Below are 8,672 nucleotides of genomic sequence, written 5' to 3' on the forward strand. Positions count from 1 at the left end.
TCTGGCATATAACCATTCATTTAGCTTTTAAACTGGTTATATTGATCCTGTGTCCAGACAGAGGGATAATCAGTAGCCCAGCATCATGACCTGTTTGTTCTGAAGAACCTGCAGCTTCCACTTCTCTTCCTAACATGGCGCCTCCTCACCCTGACTCTCACACTGATAGGAGGAACCACAGAGCTCTGWTAAGTTAAAAGCACATCTTCTAAAGTTGGGATATTTTTCCTCCAACAGGTTCCAGAGGAACCACCTCAAACCAGATGTTGGACTGGATTTTATTTCACTGTCATTTGTGAATGTTAGAGCCTCATTTTCAACAGTGGAGCTATAAAGGTTGAAAAAGGTTATCATTTTGGAGAAAGTCTCATCAACATCAATATTTCCACTAAATAAGAGGCAAAAACATTAAATTTGTTTGATAAAGGAAATGCCTCTTAGACTCTGAGCCCGACAGCACCAATGGTGCACAATTGTTTGTCTGAATACCTTTTTAACCTTGACACTTAACATATGAAGGAATCACTCTAAGCCTGATGACCAAATCACTCTCCCAGCAAAGTAAGCAGTGAGTGAAAAAGGTGACAGTTGGATGTTAGGATACTTGCAGATGAATATCGAATTTTTTCTAGGAAAGAAAATATCTATATATATATATATATATATATATATCGCAAAATCGATATTATTATATAACTAACTAAAAGTATTGATAAGTTTCAATCAGACTGGATCAGCTAGACATTTTGAGTTCATTGTGTCCTCAGAATCCTGAACTATAGTCTTGACATGGACAGCACTGTGATTGATGATGTCGTTGCAAGAGCCTTCAAGGTGTGGAGTGATGTCACTCCTCTGACGTTTACCCACCTTTTTCAAGGCACTGCAGACATCATGATCTCCTTTACAACAGCTGGTATGTGCCCTTTTTTACATTTCTAAGTCAAACCTTCGCACCCAAACAAATTAAGAAGCTGAGTACTAAAAATCAAACATTGATGAGCTGCTTCATGTTCTTTTTAGACCACGGGGATGGATTCCCCTTTGATGGTAAGGATGGCGTTCTTGCTCACTCCGATTTTCCTGTTGTGGGCTTTGCTGGGGAAGTCCACTTTGATGATGACGAAGACTGGACTCTAGGAAAAGGACCAGGTAACTACACCTCAGGAATGACATGTTTCTACCTTCCTCCTTCCTCTGGTGTTCTTTGCACAGATTTCCTTTAACACACAATCCAATCTGTCTTCTCAGTGGTGAAGACTTACGGTGGCAATTCGGGAGGTGCCGTATGTCACTTCCCTTTCTATTACGAGCATAAATTCTACACCACTTGCATCACTGAAGGTGTAAACAACAACCTGCCCTGGTGTGCAACCACAGTCAACTACAACACAGACAGATTATACGGCACCTGCCCAAGTGAATGTAAGCATGACAAAAATGACAAACCTGAAGTTATCCATTATGTTTATGAGCTTGTGCAGGAAAATTGGAACTCATCCAACTACGCTTTCAACTGTAATCCTCACAGTCTCGTTCACGGTTGGTGGAAACGGGGGTGGATTCCACTGTGCCTTCCCCTTCTTGTACAAGAGTAAATGGTATAAGAGCTGCACCACCGACGGCCGCACCGACGGAAAACGCTGGTGTTCCACCACTAGTAACTTTGACTTAGACAAGAGATTTGGCTTCTGTCCCAAACGTGGTGGGTAACAGGAAACAATGCGTAAAAATTCTTCCCCAGTGGCTTGCTGCTTTGTTTAACCACAGTTATTTTGTCTCTGTTTGTCAAGAAACTGCTGTAATTGGAGGAAACGCAGAGGGAGATGCCTGCCACTTTCCTTTTGTGTACAATGGCACAAACTACCATTCATGTACTAGGGAGGGGAGGACAGGTGGCAAATGGTGGTGTGCCACCACTGACAACTATGATAGAGACCAGAGATGGGGTTACTGTCCCTCACGTGGTGGGTAACAGGAAACACAAGGTGTGAAAGTCCTGCCACAGTGGSTTGTTGCTTTGTTTAACCACAGTTATTTTGTCTCTGTTTSTCCAGAAACTGCCTTAATTGTGACAAGTCCAGATGGAGATCCCTGCCGCTTTCCTTTTGWATTTCAAGGCATTGAATACGCCGAATGTACGACTGACGGGAGGACAGACGGCAGATATTGGTGTGCCACCACTTTCAACTATGATACAGACCAGAAATGGGGTTTCTGTACCGAAGTGGGTGAGTAACATGAATGCAAGAATTTGTTCTGCGTTTATGAGATGGTAAAATTTCGTACCGGCTATCTTCCAGGTTTTAGCCTGTTCCTGGTTGCTGCCCACGAGTTCGGACACGCCCTTGGTTTGGATCACTCCAATATTAGAGACGCTCTCATGTTCCCCGGGTACACCTATGTGGAGGATCTCTCCCTGGATCAGGACGACATTGATGGTATTCAGTACCTCTACGGTGAGCTGACAGCTCAGTACTTTTTCACAATGAGTCTCATCAAACACATGAAAACTTTGCCTTAAACAAGAACATTCCCAAATTTCGCAGGAAATAAAACAGGCCCTGATCCTATTCTTAGCACCACAGAAGAACCTGACCCAACTGTTTCATCTGTTTTGACAACGCCAGCCACTGTAGATCCAACCAAAGACCCCTGCAAAATGCTCAAGTTTGACACCATCACTTTGATTCAGAGACATCTGCATTTCTTCAAAGATGGGTAAGCAAATAGCTAGTTCTACTTATGTTCTAGAAACAAAACCTGATGCAAGTAATCTTGCATTTCTGGTTGACAGGCATTTCTGGAAGGTATCAAGCGTCGGAGATCGAAAGGGACCATTTTCCATTTCTCAGAGTTGGCCAGCTCTACCTGCCGTCATTGACTCTGCCTTTGAGGATGTTCAGGCCAACAATATATACTTCTTTTCAGGTAAGGAGTGTTCTTATAAGAGCTATTCAGAGCACTGAAATGTTAGACAAAAAGTTTTAATCATATTTTATTGTTACATTAGGAACCAGGTTCTGGCTGTACACAGGAAGCAGTGTGCTAGGCCCCCAAAGTATTGAGAAGTTTGGTTTGCCTTCAAGTGTGCAGAAGGTGGAGGGAGCGCTGTATAGAGGGAAGAGCAAAGTGCTTCTCTTCAATGGAGAAAACTTCTGGAGGTGGGTAGAAATTGACCCCTTTTTTTAGACAAAATCTGTAAATTAACCCATTCTTTAACACAAAATGTGTTAAAGGACAAACAGTAGATCTCATTCTATCGCTGATCCCTAAAGGTTTGATCTCAAGACCCAAATGATTGACAAAGGATACCCCAAATATACCGACACCAACTTTGGAGGTGTTCCTAATGATGCTCATGATGTGTTCCAGCACAAAGGTAAACACCTTCTACTACTAAGCTCAGAAACCCAAATCCACAAATGTGAACAAAACATGGCATACATTGTGGGTGTTGTAACATCAATGTTTCTCTTTCAGGCAACATTTATTTCTGCAGAGATCTTTTCTACTGGCGCCTGAATTCTCGCAGGCAGATGGACCACACCGGCAATGTGAAGTACGATCTTCTGAATTGCCCAAATGTATCATGAAATAACAACTGAGATACATGCACAGATGGGCTGTGAGGTTGTAGCAACCAAATGTTTATTTGTGCAGGTATCTGAAAGAATGTGATGCAATGTTTGTGCATCATGCCTTTTGTATGATGTATGTGCTTTATGCAATGTGAACGACTGGCTTCTATTGAATTTGGCTGATTATTACTCATACAGCATTGGACTGAATGCAAGTCACAGGCCCAGAAGGCAAGCAACCATTGTTTGCACTCAGTCTGACATGCTGTGAACTGATGACCATAGTGGCCTATAATTTGAGACCCATACAAGTAAATTCAACACATGCTTCCTGGTTAAAACTCCGGATTTGCAGATGAAATTTTATGTCTGACTGGTTCAGACCCTTGTCAGTATTAAAATAATTTTTTGGTATTTATAGCAACATCTAATATTATTTTGTCATGAGCCTATTTGTTTTATGTGGTTTTGAGTTTTTCTGAAAATGGTTTCAAAGCTATAAACTGCATTAGAAGACATTCCGTGTCTCCTTATTTAAAATTATTTATAAAACTAATTGTGTACGAATATTCCAGCTTTCAATGCAATAAAATTTCTGTGAACATGTTCTTCCTTTGTCAGCATCTTTATCATTTGCAAACACTTTAGGTATGTTGGTGGGAGCAACATTTTGTGGAAATCTGTGGAGTTGGAAAAACAAAACATTCCACGGAAAAAAAATGAAGAAATTTAGAAAAACTTGAGACAAATGAGACAAAATGAATATACTCAATGGGAAGCAGATGAGTGTATATGAATATACATTGGTGATGTTAGAGGAGAATGACAGATTAGTCAGAATGACAGACAAGCAATTTGGAATTACATGTGTAAACACACATCACACTGAATCTTAAAGTAGATTGGTGTGACTGTTTGCTGTAGCCAAACACTAGTGTCAACAGGAAAGTGAGGCAACAATTCACAGACTCACTAAAATTGGACAGCGATAAATTGGAAATATTTTGCCTTGTCGAATGAAACTCAATTTCAGCTGCAACACTCAGACAATAGACTAAGAATATTAAAATAGCATGAATCCATACTGCCTTGTGTGGATAGTGTGGAAGGGAAAACCTAAATCTTCCACAAACCTAAATTTTGTCTGACCCTTACTGGTTAAAATATTACACTTTCCTGTCCCTGTTTATAAGATTCTGTCCTTCAGATTTCATTTGAGTGAATGTTTGTTCGGCATCTCAAGCTTTTCCCTCTTTGTGGCGACATCAAAACTATGATTGATACTGAGCTGGAAGGACAGAGTAAACAGATGGCTCATTTTGTCTTCATAGACATGTGGCAACACTAGGTGGAAACTGATTTGGTGAACTTTTAGCTTTAATAGGTTGCCCAACAACACCACCCTGGGAATTTTACCCAGAGAATATTACCTCTTGTTTAAGGCACACAGGTAAAGTTATGCATGGATTAAAACATTGAGACAGTTTCAAAATGATTAAAAAAAAACATTTATGAAATTCTTTTTAAAATGTTCTTTTTAAAACCAGTTTCTCTTAATGAAACAAAATAAATCAAGAAAAATCAAAGAAAATAGAAGAAAGTGCAGTAGCTGAGGTTACCGGCCGGAGGGGCGCTTTAGGGTTGGCATCCGCCAAACACAGCAAACAAACAAAAAAAAAAACCTTTAACACACCAGACGCAGTGAGACAACCCAAACTCAAGAATCACAGCACGCCGAAGAGGAAGACACCGTCACCACACCAACACCGCCACCGGACCTCAGCAACTGCAAAACAACAAAAGAGAAGCAGTTAACCAATATAACAATCTTAAAGATAATAAGAAAAACAATATCAGCCCGACCAAATAAAGACCAAAAATCCCTGTAAACAAAATGAGTAAAGAAATAGAAAAAAAACAAAAACAATGGACAATGCAAATTAAAACATCAGTACCAGGCGTAGCCCGCTTGTCAACAAGAGGTGAAATGGGTGCGCCGATGCCACACCCCAAACACCGCTTCGACGAAGGTGGATAATGCCGCCGCAGTCCAACTTTAAAAACGATTGTGTAGAAGTCCGGGAGACGAACTCAAGAGCAAAGCAGAATACGTCGGAGCAGAACAGATCCGGAAAACGAACGCAGACAAAGCAAAGCAGAGTAGATCGGAGCAGAACAGAGCAGCAACGGTCCAACTGTGGGGGGACCTGCCGATCCAAACACGCAACAAACACACTCGCAGAAGGAGGAAGAGAAGGAGCGCAGCGCAGTGGAGCTTTACCACCAGAATATTAGCGCAACATGCACCAGCCAGCGATTTGTTACTTTCCACTGCCAGAGTCCACAGGACGCAAGCCACACAGTGGGAGAGCAAAGACGACACATCCTGAATGAACGCTGCAACTCCTTATATACCACGCCCACCTTAACAACCGGAACTTCTCACCTGACAACCTGTGTGGAATTAGGTGTATTTCTATACCACTACAGACACAAACTCCCAAAACCAGATTCAGTTCACAATCTTTATTTTCAGATTAAAAAGTGATCATTTTTAAGACAATAATAAACTAGTTGGTTCCATACACCAGCCCTCATTTTAGCTCAGGTACTATTTTTCTGAAGTTGTCTCTGTTTCAGGAATGGTTTATTTTCCAAACTTTTCTACACTGGGGACTTCAGCTCTTTGAATCAGTTAAAAATTGGGAACAATGACAACATGAGCAGCAACAACAGCTAACACATGGGTGAACATGATGCTTTTATCTAAAGCTATGCCAAACTATTAGAATGTTTCAGTAACAAAATGCTTTACTTTAGTCATGATTATTATTTAGGTTGATCTTTGCATCTTAGCACTACACAATTACAAAGTGGTGACCCAAACTAAGGTCTCCACCCAGACTTTGGGTTCCACTCACTTAACTCAAGCAAAGTGCTAGTTGTTGCCCGTTCCTGGATATGTCTGGTAGCTCGTGAAGCACCATCTCCACGCCTTGTGAATCTTCTTCCATCCCACCCTTWTTCTTCCAATAAACTTCACATTATTATGCTTTGGGACAGCACGCTCTGTGCAGCAGCTTCTTTAACAATGACCGAGTATGTCAAGGACCGCCGACTGGACAGASGTGYATTGCAAATTAGCTCAGGCTATAAAAGTTACAGTTCTTTCTTATTATGTACACTCAACAATTGTCCTCATTCAAACAAGCAATAACCAAACAAAGCAGTCTGTAACTCAAAATATGTTTTTACCCGCCTTATATTGTACTTGTTTGAGAATCTGATACACATCTGCCGTCATTCAATAAACCACTACGTACATTTACTTAGCAATGATATTCTGATGTTTTGAGATGCACCTTTACATGAATCTTTAAACTTTTCTCCAGAAAATGATCTCTGATTGATGACATAGTCACAAAGATAATTAGTCCAAGTTGGTCATTTATTGAACTTTCAGAAACTACAGCGGCTGTGATGCGCCAAGACAAAGATAAAACAACCCGAACAGGGGATCAACTCTAAACCACTCGCACCTTTTTACTCTCCATCTCTCTGTCATTTAAGCCCCCCCCCCCCTCATGCGCTCCACAAGCCGACCAGAGATTACGTTAAAAACATAACATTCAGTCCGATAAGATATTAGGTTTGCAGGCTTGATATTTATTTTGTGATCATTAATAAACCTCTCATGAGCGGTTGATTAGTTAATTTTAAACTCCTGTTCAACTAGTTATTTTGGTAATGGAACCAAAACGCACAGAATTGCGCAAAACCTTGTTGAAACAATAATTACAGAGATTATTATTGTTGTTGGCTCATTAATTTGAACACGTTTTGTTGATTTTCTTTTCAGTTCTTTAATAAAGCTACGAATGTTTTGATAAGCGAGCCAGAGGAGGACGTGCTGCTCTCAGCGTTCAGTTTGTCACCTGATGCTGAGATCGACTCAAAACCTTTCGCGATCGACATATTGCACCGCTGCTCTAGTAGCCTAAAGCATGAACAGTTCAGAAACAGTATGAAATGAGAAAAAATGTATTCATTAACTGATTAAGTCGTGTTTTAGATTGTTCTTGAAAAACTAATCAGTCACGGCTGATTAGTGGGTGCACTCACTCTCTTGCAGGTACTGCGTACCCCGCTAAATCTTTTAGGGGTACGCAGTACCCTGCCGTACCCCCTTACTTTCACCTCTGCTTATAGTCCATCTAGCTTTTTAACATGTAAACTGACAGTCTTTATAACTTTTTTTATCAGGCTTCTTTAGAGTGAAGCCTTAAATTCTCTGATCAAATTTTGAATCTGATCAGAGAAATGCACCAAAGTATTTTAACTAACACATATTTGTATCCTGCGACAGACTGGCGACCTGTCCAAGGTGTACCCCACCTCTCGCCCGGAACGTCACCTGGAGATAGGCACCAGCACCCCTCCCGACCGCACTAAGGGACAAGGGTGTAAAGAAAATGGATGGATGGATGGATGGATGGATGGATGGATGGACATATTTGTATCTTTTTTAATAAATTGTACAAACCATAAGGCATTTCTAGAAATAAGAAATGTGGGGGTCACATTGAAATTATGTGACCGCCACATTGTTTATGTGACCAAACAAAGTGTGGTCGCATTTATTTGGTTTAATTGAGATTTTAGTTTTGGATTTTACCCTGTTTTGAAATGTTTGGGGCAATGTCGCACAGTAGCATAAATGCACCACTTGATGGCAGACGTGTTGTGTCAGACTACTGACACAACAGTCAGTAATGTCTGACTGTTGCACCGTCAGACATTATGGGACAGACGGGGCAACAGTTCTGTGTGGAAAAATCTCCCCTCCATTCGGATGAGAGCTACCAGCACAGCAACACCGTCTCCTGTTGCTCACTCGTTTCTCCTTTTAAAACAGGTTATTTGGATCTGCCCGCCTGTCCCTCCACCTGGGACCTGCAACAATTACAGTGAAGAACAGACAAACCGGCTCAAGCCTCCATGGGGCCCTAAGCGAAATTTGGTTTTGGGGCATTTCTAGTTCAATGTGGACTGGATGCAATCAGCAGTCTGATCATTAGATCATTCACACAC

General features: G+C 41.1%; 1 pseudogene; it reads left to right on the top strand.

The window, feature by feature from the left end:
- The first annotated feature begins 756 nt into the window (after positions 1-756).
- LOC103467160 (matrix metalloproteinase-9-like) overlaps positions 757-8,672 on the top strand; it is a 35,891-nt pseudogene continuing 27,975 nt past the window's right edge.

Source organism: Poecilia reticulata, linkage group LG7, assembly GCF_000633615.1.
Source record: "Poecilia reticulata strain Guanapo linkage group LG7, Guppy_female_1.0+MT, whole genome shotgun sequence".
Classification (NCBI taxonomy): domain Eukaryota; kingdom Metazoa; phylum Chordata; class Actinopteri; order Cyprinodontiformes; family Poeciliidae; genus Poecilia; species Poecilia reticulata.